Source organism: Bos grunniens, chromosome 4 (genome assembly GCF_055505025.1).
Source record: "Bos grunniens cultivar Pamir isolate PY7600 chromosome 4, Bosgru_T2T1.0, whole genome shotgun sequence".
Classification (NCBI taxonomy): domain Eukaryota; kingdom Metazoa; phylum Chordata; class Mammalia; order Artiodactyla; family Bovidae; genus Bos; species Bos grunniens.
Genome location: NC_141168.1, coordinates 117829800 through 117848601, shown reverse-complemented (window position 1 = coordinate 117848601; position 18802 = coordinate 117829800). Strand labels below are relative to the sequence as shown.

The following is an 18802-nucleotide window of genomic DNA, read 5'->3' as shown; positions in this document are numbered from 1 at the left end:
GATGCTTTTCCTTCTGAGCTTTGTTAGGGAGGAAATCTCTTAGAATATAGTATCCAAATGTCCATTATCCAGTAAAATATCACTTACTATTCCAAGAACCAGGAAAATAAAAAGATGAATAAATAAAGAAAATAAAATAGACTAATGTTAAAAGATGAATCAGATGTTAGAACTATCTGACAAGAATTTTCAAGAAGCCATCGTAAACATGCTTCAGAGAAAAATAAAGAATACAGAAAAACACCAATACAGTATACTAACGCATATATATGGAATTTAGAAAGATTGTAATGACAACCCTGTATGTGAGACAGCAAAAGAAACACAGATGTATAGAACAGTCTTTTGGACTCTGTGGAAGAGGGAGTGGGGGATGATTTGGGAGAATTGCATTAAAACATGTATAATATCATATAAGAAATGAATCACCAGTCCAGGTTCGATGCAGGATACAGGAAGCTTGGGGCTGGTGCACTGGAATGACCCAGAGAGATGGTATGGGGAGTGACGTGGGAGGGAGGTTCAGGATGGGGAACACGTGTACACCCGTGGCAGATGCATGTTGATGTATGGCAAAACCAATACAATATTGTAAAGTAAAAAATAAAATAAATAAAAAATCAATAAATCAATAAATAAAAATTAAAAAAAAAAGCAAGACACAGCAAGAAAAAAACAGACATGGACTAGAAATGAAGAAGGAGTTATGAAAAGGAATCAAAAGGATATTGTGGAACTTACAATAACCAGAATAAAAGATTAATCGTTAAGCTAATTAGCAGTGTGAAGAATACAGATGAAGCTGTCAGTGACTTTGGGGATAAATAAATTTAATCAAATGGAACAGCAGAGAAAATAGAGCAAAAGCAACAAATGAATTGAGTTCAAGGAGTACGGGGCAATAACAAATCATCCAACATTTGTAGACTGGAGTCCCAGAGCCAGCAGAGAGGCAGTGGAACTAAAGAGAGTATTCAAAGAAATAATAGTGAAAACATGCCAAGTGTGATGGACTTACAGAATTCAGAAGGTGAGCAGACACCAAGAACAATAAACCCCAATAAATATATACCAGATTACATCTTAACTAGATTTCTAAAAGCAAAACAAAAACCCTTGAAATGCAAATCAAGACCACTATGAGGTACCATTTCACACCAGTCAGAATGGCTGCGATCCAAAAGTCTACAAATAATAAATGTTGGAGAGGGTGTGGAGGAAAGGGAACCCTCTTACACTGTTGGTGGGAATGCAAACTAGTACAGACACTATGGAGAACAGTGTGGAGATTCCTTAAAAAACTGGAACTAGAACTGCCTTATGATCCAGCAATCCCACTGCTGGACATACACACTGAGGAAACCAGAAGGGAAAGAGACACGTGTACCCCAGTGTTCATTGCAGCACTGTTTATAATAGCCAGGACATGGAAGCAACCTAGATGTCCATCAGCAGATGAATGGATAAGAAAGCTGTGGTACATATACACAATGGAGTATTACTCAGCCATTAAAAAGAATGCATTTGAATCAGTTCTAATGAGGTGGATGAAACTGGAGCCTATTATACAGAGTGAAGTAAGCCAGAAGGAAAAACACCAATACAGTATACTAACGCATATATATGGAATTTAGAAAGATGGTAACAATAACCCTGTGTACGAGACAGCAAAAGTGACGCTGATGTATGGAACAGTCTTATGGACTCTGTGGGAGAGGGAGAGGGTGGGAAGATTTGGGAGAATGGCATTGAAACATGTAAAATATCATGTATGAAACGAGATGCCAGTCCAGGTTCAATGCACGATACTGGATGCTTGGGGCTAGTGCACTGGGACGACCCAGAGAGATGGTATGGGGAAGGAGGAGGGAGGAGGGTTCAGGATGGGGAGCACATGTATACCTGTGATGGATTCATTTTGATAGTTGCAAAACTAATACAATTATGTAAAGTTTAAAAATAAAATAAAATTAAAAAAATAAAAAGAATTTCAAAAGAAAAAAAAAAAATCTTGAAAGAAGATCGTGAGAAATGGCAGATAACTATATGAAGCGATACCAATTCAAATGACACTAGATTTCTCACCTCAAAGCGTGAAAGACAGAGGAAGCACATTATTGCTTTAAGTACTAGGAAAACAAACAACCCAAAATCACTGTCAATTAAACATTCTATATCATTCAGGAATAAGGGAGACAAATACTTTCACAGACAAATGGACATTCAGAGCATTTGTCAGCAACATACTTACTCTTAATAACTAATGGGAATTTTTTTTTCTTTCTTTTTTCTAAATTTATTTTTGGCCACTCTGCAAGGCATGTGTGGTCTGAGACCCTGACCAGGGATCGAATCTCTGTTCCCCTGCAATGGGACTTTGAAGTCTTAACCATTGGATAACCAGGGAAGTCCCTGGAAATTTTTTAACAAAATGGAAATGAAAATAGAAAGCTTAAAACTCCAGGGAAATAAAAAGAATACCTGAAAGGGCAAGAATATGGATAAAAATATTAAACTCTCTTTATTCTCATGAGTTTCTTAAATTGTGATGTATGGTTGAAACAAAAATTATAAAATCTAATGTAATGCTCAATACATGTATAAAAGTAAATATATTTAAAAAGTGGGCACATTAAAAGGAAATGAATAGAAATAAGTTTCTACACATTACTTGAAAGTGTAAAACAATGATATAATTATACTGTGAATGGATATAGATGTATCACTCTGTCTCTTTTTCTGTCATATATGTATATCTATCTATCTATCTATCTCTCTATCTATAAGAGAGAGAGAAAGTGACCCCAAAGAAAATATTCAAACTGATATGCTGAATAACACTAAGAAACAAAAATAAATCAAGATGAAATATTTTCAAAATATTTAGGTAACACTTACGGGGGCCAGAAAAATTGTTAAATCAAGATACCAAGGGAACAAACAGAAATAAATTAATTAATTAATTAAATAATTAAGAAAGACCTAACATATTCACAGCTACTTCAAATTACACATGTAATTCAAATATCCCAATTAAAAGGCAAATATTGATAGCATGGAAAAATGTAGCATGACTCATCAATGTACTATCTTAAGGAAACACTTCATATTATAATATGTTGCTGTTGTTTTTCAGTCATCCAGTTGTGTCCATCCCTCTGTGACTGGACTGCAGCACACCAGGCCTCCATGTCCCTAACCATCTCCCAGAGTTTGCCCAACTTCTTGTCCATTACCAATGCAATGGACATGAAGTCATCAAGCCATCACATCCTCTGATGCCCTCTTCTCCTTCTGCCCACGATCTTTCCCAGCATCAAGGACTTTTCCAATGCGTTGGCTGTTCGCATCAAGTGACAGGAGCTTCAGCTTCAGCATCAGTCCTTCTAATGAGTATTCAGTGTGGATTTCCCTAAAGAATGACTGGTTTGATATCCTTGCTGTCCTACTACAACAATACAGGTAGTTTAAAAATAAGAGAAATACAGAACAGAACATTGTAAATCAGCTACACTTCAGTTAAAAAAGTATGGCAAGGATAAAATTGGGAATCTCCTTACTGTATACCTGCAATTTCTATAACATATAATAATGTACAATAGCAAAACTTCAAAAAATAAAGAAAATATACATACTGCACAACATTTTTTAAAGATCTAGAAGTGATCAAATTGCAAAGAGCTAAACATACATAAAAATGATTGCATTTATAATGATTAATTTAAAAAGTGATGGTTTGTATCAATATCTATTTCCAACTTATGATATGTCACATTTGCACAAGTGTTAGTATTGTGGTAAAATTGACATAGAATATATGGCATCTATCTATATTTTTTAATATCTTCAAGTGAATCTACAAGTATTTTATAATTTAAAAGTTAAGAAACTAAGGTATTTGAATAACAAAATAGAAGATACTCCATAGCTGTCCATTGAGATTTCAGGTATCATTCAGGGAGCTTCAGCAACATAATGATGTAGGAAGTTTTCTAAAATACGAATGATGGAAACAAGTAAAAATCAATAAGAAAATAAATCATTTGTGAAATTTACAAATTAAACAACACACTCCTCAAAACAATAGACCAAAGAAGAGATAAAAATGGAAATTATAAAGAAAATAATTTGAGATTACTGAAAAAGAAGACACAATATGACAAAACAAGGTTGCAAGTAAGGAAGCCCCTGGAGGGAAACATATTGTTCTAAGTGTCTATATTAGAATAACGCATACATTTTTGTTCTGTGAAAAGCACTGTGAAGGGGAAAAGAGAAAGCCAACGACTAGGAGAAAATGACCATTAGCATTAAGATTGTGGAAAAACAAAAACAAACTAAACCTAAAACAAGCAGAAGGAAGAAATAAATGTTACAGCAGAAATTAATGAAATGTAAATTATGTGTCTAATACAGAATATCAGAGTCAATAAAAGATAGTTTTCTTGAAAAGATCATCAGAACTGACAAAACTTTAAACTGATCAAAGAGATGAGAACTCAAGTTAGCAGAATCAGAATTTAAATGAGAAAAAGTACTCGATCATACAAAAAATTTTAAAAAATCTATTAGCAATTACATGCCAATAATTAGATAATTGAAATGATAGGGATGAATTCTAGAAAGGCAAGAACTACCAAAGCAGATTCAACAATATGGACAATATGAAAAACCATGTTTCAGATAAAAATATAAAGTTATCAATCAAATAAATTTTTCACAATGGAAATTCCAGGTCCAGGTCTTCATGACATCAGATTTGTCAATATGAACAAAAGAATGAAGAGTGAATATTTCCTATTTTTCAACAATTAAAGACATCTGTGCTTCAAAGGAAACCATCCAGCAAATGAAAAGATATCTCAAAGAATGGGAGAACAAAATGTTCACATTGTTTATTGTTTATTTGTATATAAACATCCTAAACATAAAAAGGAATTGTAACTCATTAACAAAAAGACAAATCCCAGTTAAAATTAGGCAAAGGATCTGAACAGATATTTAGCTCAAGAAGATATAAAAATATTCAATAAGCCCATGAAGAGATAATCAGCATAATTAGTTATCAGGGAACTGAAAATCAAAACCAAAATATCCACTACAATGCCTAAAATCAGGAACTGTGGAGAATTGCCATGTGATCCAGTAATCCACTCATAAGTATACACATGAAAGTGTTGAAAACATGCAATAATATTCACAATAACCAACAGACGGACACAACTCAAATATCAATCAAGAGGTGAGTGGATTAACAAATGTGTTATATCCACACAATTGAATATTATACGGCCATTAAAAGAATGTTTCAGGTACAACTTTGAAACATCATCTTTGATGCATTCATTATGGATGAATAAGCCTTGAAAACATTCGGTTAATTGAAAGAAACCACACAAGAGATACCTCATATTACATAATTTCATGTCCATACAAATGTCTAAAATAAGGAAATCTATAGAGATAGAAAATGGGTCTGTCATTGTTTAGGAATGCTTTGGGAATGTGTACATAAAATCTTGATAACCCAAGTGTATGGGTTTTTTTTTTTTCTATTGTTGAGGTAATGGAAATATTCCAAAATTGACTAAAAATTATTACCAAATTCCAACTGATTGTTGTACTCATGTGTGACTACACTAAAAGCCATAGACATACACTTCAAATGTATGAGTTATATGGTATGTGAATGCATCTCAGTGAAGCTGTTAAAGTAGAAAGGAAATGCAGAGCAGGGTCAGAGGCAGTGGAGTGCTTCAATAGAGTAGGCAGTTTGAAATGCTGAATAATAAGTACAGAATAGGTCTCACTGGGAACGTGAGATTTAAGAAGAGACTTGAGGAGGGTTAGGTCAATAGGTGTCATTCCAAGATGAGAAATTAGCTAGAACTAAGATCCAAGGGATTGTGCCCATGTGCAAGGAGCTGCAAGGAGACCAGAACCGGCAGAAAGATCTAGGGTGGAGCCAGGAAGGAAGAACTTGGGGAGTTAAGATTATAGAGGGTTTATGGTCTACAGTAGGAATTTTGGCTTCTACTCTAAATGAAAGGGAGAGGCAAATCATTATCTCATTAGCAGTATCTTAATAAAGAAAGCATAAGTTAAATTTAGTGAAACTGAATCCTTTGTAATAACATAAAACTTCTCAAATTACAAAAATCACTGCAAATTTCAGGAGAGAACTGTGACTCTGTCAGTAATGATAAAAAGTCTGGGTGTTAACTGGAATTAGTTAAGATTAAATGCAACATGTCATGAATTATGATATGACAGACAAAAGGAAAATAAAATGTGATTTCAGGCTACATGTGCTAATATTTTTAACAGTTAAGAATGTAAATCAGCCTTGTTCTTTTCAAAGCCAGTTTATAAAACAGCAACATGTTATGCAAGTTTACTGTTTTCTGGCACACTGACTTTGGTCGGCGTGGGTGAGTTGTTTTCATGAATTACTTGATCCAAAAATGGTTCACAATGGATCATAATGAACCCTTTAGAAATATCCTTTAGAAGCACTATGAATGACTTCCAAATCAGCATGAATGTATTGTCAAGGGAAATATATAAACCAGAAATTTCACTTAACTTGGATCTACATTAAACAAAATGAACTGCTTATTGAAAGAAAGAAAGTGAAGTCTTTCAGTTGTGTCTGAGTTTTTGTGACCCCATGGACTGTAGCCTATGAGACTTCTCCATCCATCGGATTTTCCAGGCAAGAGTACTGGAGTGGGTTGGCACTTCCTTCTTCAGAGGATCTTCCCGACCCAGGGATCAAACCTGGGTCTCCTGCATTGCAGGCAGTCGCTTTACCCTCTGAGCCACCAGGGAAGCCCAAGAATACTGGAGTGGGTAGCCTATCCCTTCTCCCCAGTGTTTTCCATGGCTTTGGGTACACTGCAACTGTGGGACAAGTACAAAGAGAGATAACGAGTTTAAGTCTTCACATATGATGAACTGAAAAGGAAGGAATCTTCACCTTTGAAGGTTGACTTAGCTTTTATCATTAGGTGTCTTATTTTCCACTATTCCACATGTACTTATGGACAGTTTTCACTCCAGTTCACAGAGCATGTAATGAGTAGCTATCAGTTAAACCTTTATAGAGGGGACTTCAAGCCTAGCAGGATTTAGGTAACACCTTGAAAGAGGCATTATCTAGTTGCTCAGTTGCTAAGTCCTATTCAACTCTTTGCAGCCTCATGGACGGCAGCACACCAGGCCTCACTGTCCTTCACTATCTTTGCTTTTTTTGTGTATGTTGTTGTTGTTGTTATAGAGGGCCCTTCTTAAATACATGAGACATACATGTCTATTTGTGAGATATGAATCAAGTTAGTCTATTAAAGAAAATGTTTAGTCAAAAGTTCAAAAGTAATACAAAAGTAAAATTATGTTCAATTTCTGTTCTTCTAGCTTTCTGAATCACACACAATCAAGTTGATTCCTTTGTTTCCATTTAACATGAAAAGTGCTATTTTCACTATTTGAAGTTTCCAAAACAATAAAAGAATTTCATTTTCCATGAACTGTGTCATAACTAAAAGGTAGGAAAAATAGCTCATATTATCATTCAACAAAATACTGTTTCTTGGTTTAAATTCAATTTAAGTTCCTAAACAATCACAAATCCACAGACTATATTGAACATATAGCACATACATAAAAGGCAGAAAAGATAAACAGAAAGAGGACAGGATTTTGAGTTATATAGATTTTAATGTTAAGTTCTCTTTCTTGGTAAGTTATTTCTACTTACAGAGGCTCAATTTCCTCAAATTTAAGATAGGAATACTAATAAAGGTATCATATAGGTCTATTATAAGTAAAAATTTATATATTTAACTCTACAAAGTTTTATAAAAGCCAGGAAATGCAGAGATGCAATATTAATAAATAGCCTATTACATGGGAGAAGGCAATGGCACCCGACTCCAGTACTCTTGGCTGGAAAATCCCACGGACGGAGGAGCCTGGTGCGCTGCAGTCCATGGGGTCGCAAAGAGTTGGACACGACTGAGCGACTTCACTTTCACTTTTCACTTTCATGGATTGCAGAAGGAAATGGCAACCCACTCCAGTGTTCTTGCCTGGAGAATCCCAGGGAAGGGGGAGCCTGGTGGGCTGCCCTCTATGGGGTCGCACAGAGTCGGACACGACTGAAGTGACTTAGCAGCAGCAGCAGCAGCCTATTACATCTGTGCAAAACATACTGAGTAGAGAAAGCAAGACATACAGTTACTGTCTGATCAACATTATACTCTAATTTTGAATATAGATATAAAAATAGAAAAACTACAAGGCTATGCATAATTCTTTAAAATGAGTTTTCTATGTGTAGTTTTGTGCTTCTTTTATATATTTTTTCCCCTCTTAGGGATTTTGATTTTTAAGAAGTGTCATTTGTAACATCTTGTTTTTAAAGTGTGTTCTTCAGACAGAAGGAAACAATCCTGGATGGAATATTAGAGATGCAGGAAGGAAAGAGAATTGAAATAAATACTGATTGTATAAGACCATGAGAAAGATTTCTATCTCTATTTATCATCTATCATCCTATCCATTTATCTATGCATCATCCATAATTGAAATTTGTTACATTTAGAGCACAGAAAGCAGAATGGGAGTGAATGAATCTATTTAATATTCTCCAATAGAATACTGTCATTATATAAAAGGAAGTTTGTAGGCCAATATCTCTTAAAGCATAGATAAAATAATTCTAAAGAAATGGTTCCATTGTATACATATGGTATAATGAATAGTATATCCCAATGAAATTTATATTAAATTTTAAATCTATCCCAATGTATAGATTATACATGCATAATCTTATACAAATACATAAAAGCTCTACATAATTTAAAAATGAAATTGTTGAAGACAAATATTTATAATGAAATAAAATTTAAAATAATATCATTAGATGACACTTTTCTATTAATTCTGGTGTTGGGTAAAAAGTCAAAATTAAAACCTTCAGATAAATTAATAAAGTATCTAAGAAATTTTAAAATGTTATTTAGTTCTGTATAGTTAAGTTCACTCATGTTTCCATTTTATTGTTTCCACTCTATTTTTTCAGGATTTCTGTCCTGAAAACATACAAGTCTTAGGTTTGATCCCTGTTCTTCTTGCTCAATGTTTGTATGCTGCTGCTGCTGCCAAGTCGATTCAGTCGTGTCCGACTCTGTGCGACCCCATAGACTGCAGCCCACCAGGCTCCCCCGTCCCCGGGATTCTCCAGGCAAGAACACTGGAGTGGGTTGCCATTTCCTTCTCCAATGCATGAAAATGAAAAGTGAAAGTGAAGTCGCTCAGTCGTGTCCGACTGTTTGCCATCCCATGGACTGCAGCCCACCAGGCTCCTCCGTCCGTGGGATTTTCCAGCCAAGAGTACTGGAGTCGGGTGCCATTGCCTTCTCCAATGTTTGTATACTTTACCTCATATTTTTAATTTAGTTATATCCCTTTCTATACTATTGGAATTTTCAAATTGTTACTCAACCACTTTTGAATTCCCACATTATTAATTCATTTTTTTCTCCTTATTATTAGATTATTTTCCTTAATCATCATTTTTGCCCACCTGTTTTTTTTGTTTGTTTGTTTGTTTTAATTTTTATCTTGGATAAGTGTCTGTATTTCATCTAATTTCCTTTCAGGTACCACATTTCTGTTCATCTTTAGCTATTTTCCTGTTACATTTTTATGTTGCTTCTTGGATTTTACAGAAGCATTCAAAAAATTTGCTGAAATAACGATGCATTGGCTTAAGTTGTTTCCATAGATGAATTCAATTTAAGTACTCAGGTAACTATCTTTTCTATACTGTGCAGCATTACTGATTAAACAACTTAAGTCAGCTTTTGAAAGTGAAAGTGAAAGTCGCTCAGTTGTGTCAGACTCTGCGACCATAGGATTCTCCAGGACAGAATACTGGAGTAGGTAGCCTTTCCCTTCTCCAGGGGATCCTCCCTACCCAGGGATCGAACCCAGGTCTCCCACATTGCAGGCAGATTCTTTACCAGCTGAGCTATTAGGGAAGACCTTTTATCCCTCTCTTTATATGTTATCAATGAGAAGACATTTGTCCAGATCTTTGCTTTGTCTGAATCACTTTGGTGATTTCCCATGGCCATGTTCAGATAATATCTTAGGGTGTTCAAATGTCCCAAATCATAGAAGTGGCAGTTAAGATGCTGGCTTAGCTCTAGTGCAGTTCTTGTTACCCGACCCCAATCCCACCCATGACTCCTTTATTTGACAGTTTGAACCAATGAAGTGCCAGAGAAAAAATGATCTTGAGCTCACACGAGGTCAGGATACATTCTCTTTGCTCATCAACCAGACCATGAATATAGTCCCTGGGATATCCCACTCAGCCAAAATGTATCCTGTGAAGAAGTACATCTCCCTAGTTTATGTTTTGCTATTTTCTGCAATTCATATCCTTAAAATGACTGTAAAAGAGTTTGACAATTGGTGGTGCTATGTGATTCTTAAAATTCAGCACTCATACCATGGAGAGATTTACAGATTATGGGACTTAATTTAGATGCCATAATAAGTAAAGGGGAAAGAGATGGTTGGAAGCCACTTAGTTCTCTGTTGAGTATATTTTCTCTTTCCAACACTGAAATATTTTTATAAATGTAAGCTTCTTATTTCCAGTGTGGTATAAGATGGTAAGCACTGATTTTCTTTCTTTCTTTTTTTTTTCTGTTTGTACTATTCTTTTTTTTTTTTTTTAAACTTTACAATATTGTATTGGTTTCGCCATATACCAGCATGAATCTGCCACGGGTGTATATGTGCTCCCCATCTTGAACTCCCCTCCCACCTCCCTCCCTGTACCATCCCTCTGGGTCATCCCAGTGCACCAGCCCCAAGCATTCTGTATCCTGCATCGAACCTGGACTGGCAATTAATTTCTTATATGATATTATACATGTTTCAATGCCATTCTCCCAAATCATCCCACCCTGTCCGTCTCCCACAGAGGCCAAAAGACTGTTCTATACATCTGTGTCTCTTTTGCTGTCTTGCATACAGGATTATCATTACCATCTTTTTAAATTCCATATATATGCATTAGTATACTGTATTGGTGTTTTTCTTTCTGACTTCACTCTGTATAATAGGCTCCAGTTTCATCTACCTCATTAGAACTGATTCAAATGTATTCTTTTTGATGGCTGAGTAATACTTCATTGTGTATATGTACCACAGCTTTCTTATCCATTCATCTGCTGATGGATATCTAGGTTGCTTCCATGTCCTAGCTATTATAAACAGTGCTAAGATGAACATTGGGGTACATGTGTCTCTTTCAATTCTGGTTTCCTCAGTGTGTATGCCCAGCAGTGGGATTGTTGGATCATAAGGCAGTTCTATTTCCAGTTTTTTAAGGAATCTCCACACTGTTCTCCATAGTGGCTGCACTAGTTTGCATTCCCACCAACAGTGTAAGAGTGTTCCCTTTTCTCCACACCCTCTCCAGCATTTATTGCTTGTAGACTTTTTTTTCCACTGCTTTACATGAGTTTATTACAGAAGAAAAACAATTCCCAGAGACACAATATACAACATTCTAACTCCTAAATCCTTTTGCTTTTTCCTTTTTTTAATACTCTTCTGAGACCATTCTTCAGAACCCAAGCCTCCTCAGTCCACAGGACAACCCAACTCCTTGGCTCCCAGATGCACAAGTCAGAGGTCCCAGCAGCCACAGCCACAGCCAAGGCAGTGAAACCACTCTGCAACGTGGATGAGCCCTCTGAGAAAAATTTCAATAGCTGCTAACCCACTCTAAATAAACGGTGAAAGCACTGTTTCTGCCCCTAAGACTAAACCCCACACATCTGATGCTCAAGCTCAGGTCTTCCTGTTTCCATTTGACACCTGAAAAGTATGGAAGACTATTCACCGATGGGTTAATCCTAAGGGTGCTACTTGAGATCCAGATGAGTCAAAATAAATGGTCAGGGTATCTTCCAAAAAGGCCATGATGGCCCTTTTGGCTGGATCGTCAGCCAGTGCCTGGACACTGTTTATGTGCCCGAGGGCCCTTCTGACCATCTGGTCTCTTTCCTGTGGGTGGTGGGGTGCTCTGGTGTCATCTCTCTCTGTTCCTGATTTTAAAAACTGTAGGATATAGGACTGGACCATGTCCCCGTGCAGTTCGAGGGTTTTGCTGATGCAGGACGGGTCTGAGGGGCTGGCCAAGCTCAGGAGGTGAATCAGCACCTGGCAGATTTGGGTCCGCAGGCTGGCACAGTACTTGAACTCCAGAAAGTCTGTGGTGTCTTCGCTGTTCTGCAAGGCGGTGTTGGATCGCAGCCATTCTTACTGGCATGAAATGGTACCTCATTGTGGTTTTGATTTGCATTTCTCTGATAATGAGTGATGTTGAGCATCTTTTCATGTGTTTGTTAGCCATCTGTATGTCTTCTTTGGAGAAATGTCTGTTTAGTTCTTTGACCCATTTTTTGATTGGGTTGTTTATTTTTCTGGAACTGAGCTGCAGGAGTTGCTTGTATATTTTTGAGATTAGTTGTTTGTCAGTTGCTTCATTTGCTATTATTTTCTCCCATTCTGAAGGCTGTCTTTTCACCTTGCTTAGAGTTTCCTTTTCATCTAATATTTGTACAACATATATTCTGACATGCTATGGCCAGCAACTCACTTTACAGCAATTTGCAGAATTTCTAGAGTAAGTTGAGTTATTTTAATTAGATTGTCTTTACTTTAATAAAGATGTGAAAAAGCAATAGATGTTTTCTAATTAGGTTCGAAAGTTGACATTCTCTCTCTTAGAAGGCAAAATAATATGCAACTTTCAACAGGCTTGCGTGCTTTTGTGAACACACACACACTCACACACACCCTGTAATATCCAAAGCTCATTGTAATGTCTGACTTTATTTGTCTTGCACAAAATAAAATGATCACAATATATATTCAGTTCCCAACTTTCTGCATGGATAATTACAGATACTTTATTTCTAAGAGATTGGAGTGCATTAAGAACTCTATCTATATTGCTCTGGAAATTAACTGAACATTGGGAAATAAGTAGGATTTTACTCATAATAATGTTATTACCATCAAAATACAATGCTGATGGCATATATAAAAATTAGGAGCTTGGAATTTGTAGCCCAAGTTCTAGTTCTATCATGTTGCATTTTGTGATCTCAGAAAGTAATTTTAAATATTATTTTTTCTATATGCAGTGCTGACATGTTTCAAATAAAAGTTTGTTATATGCCGGTGAAGTACTAGTAATTATATTACTGTTTTTAGCTCCATATAAATCAAGAACATAGATGTCATTTGTAAAACTTTGAAGATCTAATTAGAGATTAGGGGCATAAAAGTAATGCTCAAGGAATATGCAAAGCAGTGAATAAGAAATACAGAATGTTCATTGTTTTAGCTTAATATCGTGTATGAAACGAGTTGCCAGTCCAGGTTCGATGCACGATACTGGATGCTTGGGGCTGGTGCACTGAGACAACCCAGAGGGATGGTATGGGGAGGGAGGAGGGAGGAGGGTTCAGGATGGGGAACAAATGTATACCTGTGGCGGATTCATTTTGATATTTGGCAAAACTAATATAATATTGTAAAGTTTAAAAATAAAATAAAATTTTAAAAAATTCAGAATATTTAATAAACAATTTGAATGATACCTGGCAGAGCATTGCATATGGTATTTACATCTTTTAGATAATAATTGAAAGAAAAAAAATAACAAGGAAACTAGTCAATGCACCATAGAAGCAACAGCCAGAAACATGTGCCCCAACTAATGGAACCAAATTTTTCTACAGAAAAAGCTTCTCACAATGTACTGATCCCTCCATTCTGCCTCCAACATTGTTTTAATGACAATCACAAGATAAGTGAGCTCACAACCACCTTCATCCACCAGCAGGGAAGAGATCCTCTCCTTCTCTGCTCCCAACACTATTGCAAAGACAAGGTGAATGCTTTTAATTGCAACATTTAGTTCCATATTTATGAAATAGATGCAAAAGTAGCATGAGAGTGACTACCAGCATCTCAGCAGACTCAGGTAGGGGGTATTCCTTCTAAATAGGAAGGAATTTTGATGATAAATATCTAAAGCACCAAAAATGTTCCCTATAGTCTGCACCTTGTCCACATGAAGAAAAACAGTACAAATTGCCCAGCAAATAAGCATAGAAATTTATCCAGGAGTGTGTGATAAAATCTTGGCTGGAACTCAGAGTTTGCCTAGACTCAGTTATTAGAGGATATGCATCTCAAAGGCTCTTTTTCCACATTAGCATCTTCACGCCAAGCTTGTCCCTGAGGTTTCCAAATGCTGGGGTTTCCCAGATAATGATATCCTAAATGAGACATGGTTTTGAAACCCACTCCCTGTTGCAACAAGGTTACTCTCTGCTCACCATGTAAAACAGGAATGCAGAAATAAGAATATTTAGCTCCACATTGGATTAAACTTATTTTTCCACAGGATGCCAAGAGTTGGGCAGCAGTGTACCTGCTACTTCCTGTTCCAGGTTTCTAGTCTGAAGAAGAGAATGTCAATGTCATTTGCTCAGAGCCCCTTTCTCTCCACTGCCACCTACACACACCGTTCTTTACATATTTATGCTTGAAAATTAAAGTATTCCTTTCAAAACCAACCCCAAGAAAAAGAAACATAACAAGGAAAAGTGGTTGTCTGAGAAGGTCTTATGAATAGCTGAGAAAAGAAGCAAAAGACAAAGGAGAAAGGAAAAGATACACTCAAATGAATGAAGAGTTTTAGAGAATAGCAAGGAGAGATAAGAAAGCCTTCGTATGTGGACAAAGTAACAGAATAGAGGAAATACAATAAGATGAGAAAGACTAGAGATTTAAACAAGGAAATTGGAAATACAAAAGGATATTTCATGCAAGATGGGCACAATAAAGGACAGAAGTGACAAGGAACTAACAGACGCAGAAAAGATTAAGAAGAGGTAGAAAAAATATAAATAAATAATATATAAAAAGTATTAGTGACTTAGATAACCATGATGGTATGAACACTCACCTAGAGCCAGAAATCCTGGAGTGTGAAGTCAAGTAGGCCTTAGGAAGAATTACTATGAACAAAGCTAATGGAGGTGATGGAATTCCAGTTAAGCTATTTAAAATACTAAGAGATGATGATGCTAAAATGCTACACTCAAGATACCATCAAATTTGGAAAAGTCAGTGGCCACAGGACTGGAAAAGATCAGTTTTCATTCCAGTCCCAAAGAAAGGCAATACCGAAGAATGTCGAACTACTGTACAATCACAACAAACTGTGGAAAATTCTTAAAGAGATGGAAATACTAGACCACCTTACCTGCCTCCTGAGAAATCTGTATTCAGGTCAAGAAGCAACAGTTAGAGCTGAACATAGAACAATGGATGGGTTCAAAATTGGGAGAGGATAATGTCAAGGCTGTACATTGTCACCTTGCTTTATTTAACTTGTGCAGAGTACACTATGTGAAAGACCAAGCTGGAATCAAGAGTGCTGGGAGAAATATCAATAAGCTTGAATATGCAGATGACAGCACCCTTATGGCAGAAAATGAAGAGGAACTAAACAGCCTCTTGCTGAAGGTAAAAGCTGACTAAAAGCTCAACATCCACAAAAACGAAGATGATGACTTCCAGTCCCATCACTTAATGGCAAATAGATGGAGAAACAATGGAAACAGTGCTAGACTTTGTTTTCTTGGGCTCCAAAATCACTGTTGATGGTGACTGTAGCCATGAAATTAAAAGACACTTGCTCCTTGGAAGAAAAGCAATGACAAACCTAAACAGCACACTAGAAAGCAGAGACAGTACTTTGCTGACAAAGGTCTGTATGGTGAAAGCTATGGTGCTTCCAGTAGTCATGTATGGATGTGAGAGTTGGATCGTAAAGAAAACTAAGTGCTGAAGAATTGATGCTTTTGAACTGTGGTGTTGGAGAAGACTCTTGAGAGTCCCTTAGATTGCAAAGAGATCAAATTACTCAATCCTAAAGGAAACCAATCCTGAATATTCATTTCAAAGACTTATGCTGTGGCTGAAGTTCCAATACTTTGGCCACCTAATATGAAGAGCTGACTCATTGAAAAAGGCCCGGATGCTGGGAAAAATTGAAGGCAGGAGTAGAAGGGGAAGACAGAGAATGATATGGTTGGACGGCATCACCAACTCAGTGGGCATGAGTTTGAGCAAGCTCTTGGAGATGATTAAGTCCAGGGAAGCCTGACATGCTGCAGTCCATGGGGTTGCAAAGAGTTTCACATGACAGAGCAACTAAACAATAATAACTGTACAGTTGAGCTCATTTCACATGGTAGCAATGTAATGCTCAAAATCCTTCAAGCTATGCTTCAACAGTACATGAATTGGGAACTTCCAGATGGACAAAATGATTTAGAATAACCAGAGGAACCAGAGATCAAATTGCCACCATCTGTTATATCATAGAAAAAGTAAAGGCATTCCATAAAAAGATATCTGTTTATGCTTCATAGACTATGCTAAAGTCTTTCACTGTGTGGATCACAACAAACTATGGAAAATTCTTAAAAGATGGAAATACAAGATCACCTTACATGTCTCATGAAAAAAACTGCATGCAGTTCAAGAAGTAACTGTTAGTTAGAACTGGACATGGAACAACTGACTGGTTCAAAATTGGGAAAGGAGTGTATCAAGGCTTTATATAGTACCCCTTCTTATTTAACTTATATGCAGAGTACATCATGCAAAAGTCCAGTCTAGATGAAGCACAAGCTGGAATCAAGATTGCCAGGAGAAATATCAGCAACCTCAAATATGTAAATGATACCATTCTAATGGCAGAAAGTGAAGAGGAACTAAAGAACCTTCTGATTAGGGAGACAGGGGAGAGTAAAAAAGCTGGCTTAAAGCTCTACATTCAAAAAATAAAGATCATATCATCTGGTCCCATCATTTTATGGCAAATAAATGGGGGAAAAGTGGCAACAGTGACAGATTTTATTTTCTTGGGCTAAAATCACTGCAGACAAAATTAAAAGACACTTGCTACTTGGAAGAAAAGCTCTGCCACATTTAGACAGAGTATGAAAAGCAGAGACATCATTTGCTGACAAAGGTCCATATAGTCAAAGCTACTGTTTTTCCAGTAGTCATATATGGATGTGAGAGTTGGACCAGAAAGAAGGCTGAGTGATAAAGAGTTAATGCTTTCAAATCGTGGTACTGGAGAAGACTTTTGAGAGTTCCTTGGACTGCAAGGAGATCAAAGAGTCAATTCTGATGCTAATCAACCCTGAATATTCATCAGAAAGACTGCTACTGAAGCTGAAACTCTAATACTTTGGCTACTTGATGCAAAGAGCCGACTCATTGGAAAAGACCCTGATGCCTGATGTTGGGAAAGATTGAGGGCGTGAGGAAAAAAGGTTGACAGAGGATGAGATGGTTGGATGACATCACTGCCTCACTATATAAGAATCTGAGCAAGCTCTGGGAGATGATGAAGGACAGGAAAGCCTGGCGTGCTGCAGTCATGGAATCACAAACTATAGTACATGACCTATCCATTAAAAAAGACTTGCTTTAATATTCATAAACAGGTGTTTGGGGGCATATATACTTATGTATTTATTTTTGTTTAAATTTAGCTTCTCTGGTTGCTCAGATGGTGAACAATCTGCCTGTAATGCAGGAGACCTGGTTAAGTCCCTGAGTGCGGAAGATTCCCTGGAGAAGTAAATAGCTACCCACTGCAGTATTTTTGCCTGGAGAATTCCCTGGACAGAGGAGCCTGGTGGGCTACCATCCATGGGGCTGCAGAGTCAGACACAACTGGGTGACAAACACGTTCATATTTATTCATTTATGGCTGTGTTCAGTTTTAGTTGTGAGATGCGAGATCTTTGTTGCAGCTCATGAGCTTGTTTTGCTGAAAGTTAGGATTCATTAACAAAGGAAACCACTTGCTACATACAAATTAACAATTTCAATTTTTTTATAGAAGATGGCTTGACTTAAATTCAATACACAGTCTTTAAAAGAAAATTAAAAGAAACAATAGAAAAGAGTTACAGCACAGACCTACCTATATCCTGACTTGAACATGGCTGGGAAGTCTCTCATTAACAGCAATCTGGAGTCCCAATTGGGAAACGGTTCCAGGCAGTATGTTCATTCCTTGGGTGAAACCTCAGACTGCAGTCAGGGACTCCTGTTTACAATCCCAGGCCTGATATCATCATCAGTTTGCATGCAGAAATGCAGCTCTGGTTTTACCTTAGTCTTTTTACAATGCTGTTTATCTTGTGAGTCAAAGGATTTCATTAGCTGGTTGGTTGGCCAAACCTCCAGGGTCTCAAGAATTCCAAAATCCACTCCCTTTCTTATCTAAAACAGTGCCTGACTCGCTATTGTTGCAGGCAGGCACAGAATTCGGACAGTTTCCAAGTAGGTCAGAAGCTAAGTCAGGCCTGCTCTCCTCCTTCTGAAGCCTGAAGACTTCCTCCATTTAAATTTCCCTAAGAGAAATTCTCTCCAGTTGTGGTGTGTGGGTTACAGAATGGGCAGGCTCAATTAAGGGTCAGGCTTAGTTGATCTTTGGCATGTGGAATCTTAATTCCTTGATCAAGGATCTAACCCCTTCTCCCTGCATTGAAAGGCAGATTCTTAAACACACGACTACCAGATAAGTTCCTTGGGGTGCATTTAGAACAATGTTTTCTATAGTCTATTGTGTGGAAAAAAAATTCAAAGAGCTGTTGTTATC

The 18802-nt window shown here is 36.9% G+C and overlaps 1 long non-coding RNA gene across 1 annotated transcript; it reads right to left on the bottom strand.

The window, feature by feature from the left end:
* Positions 1-4870: 4870 nt before the first annotated feature.
* Positions 4871-18535, bottom strand: LOC147374731 (uncharacterized). Its single transcript, XR_015163273.1, has 2 exons — positions 18122-18535; positions 4871-6903 (listed from the first exon to the last, which is right to left on the bottom strand). It is a non-coding gene; the product is annotated as an uncharacterized LOC147374731 (long non-coding RNA).
* Between the last annotated feature and the right edge of the window lie 267 nt (positions 18536-18802).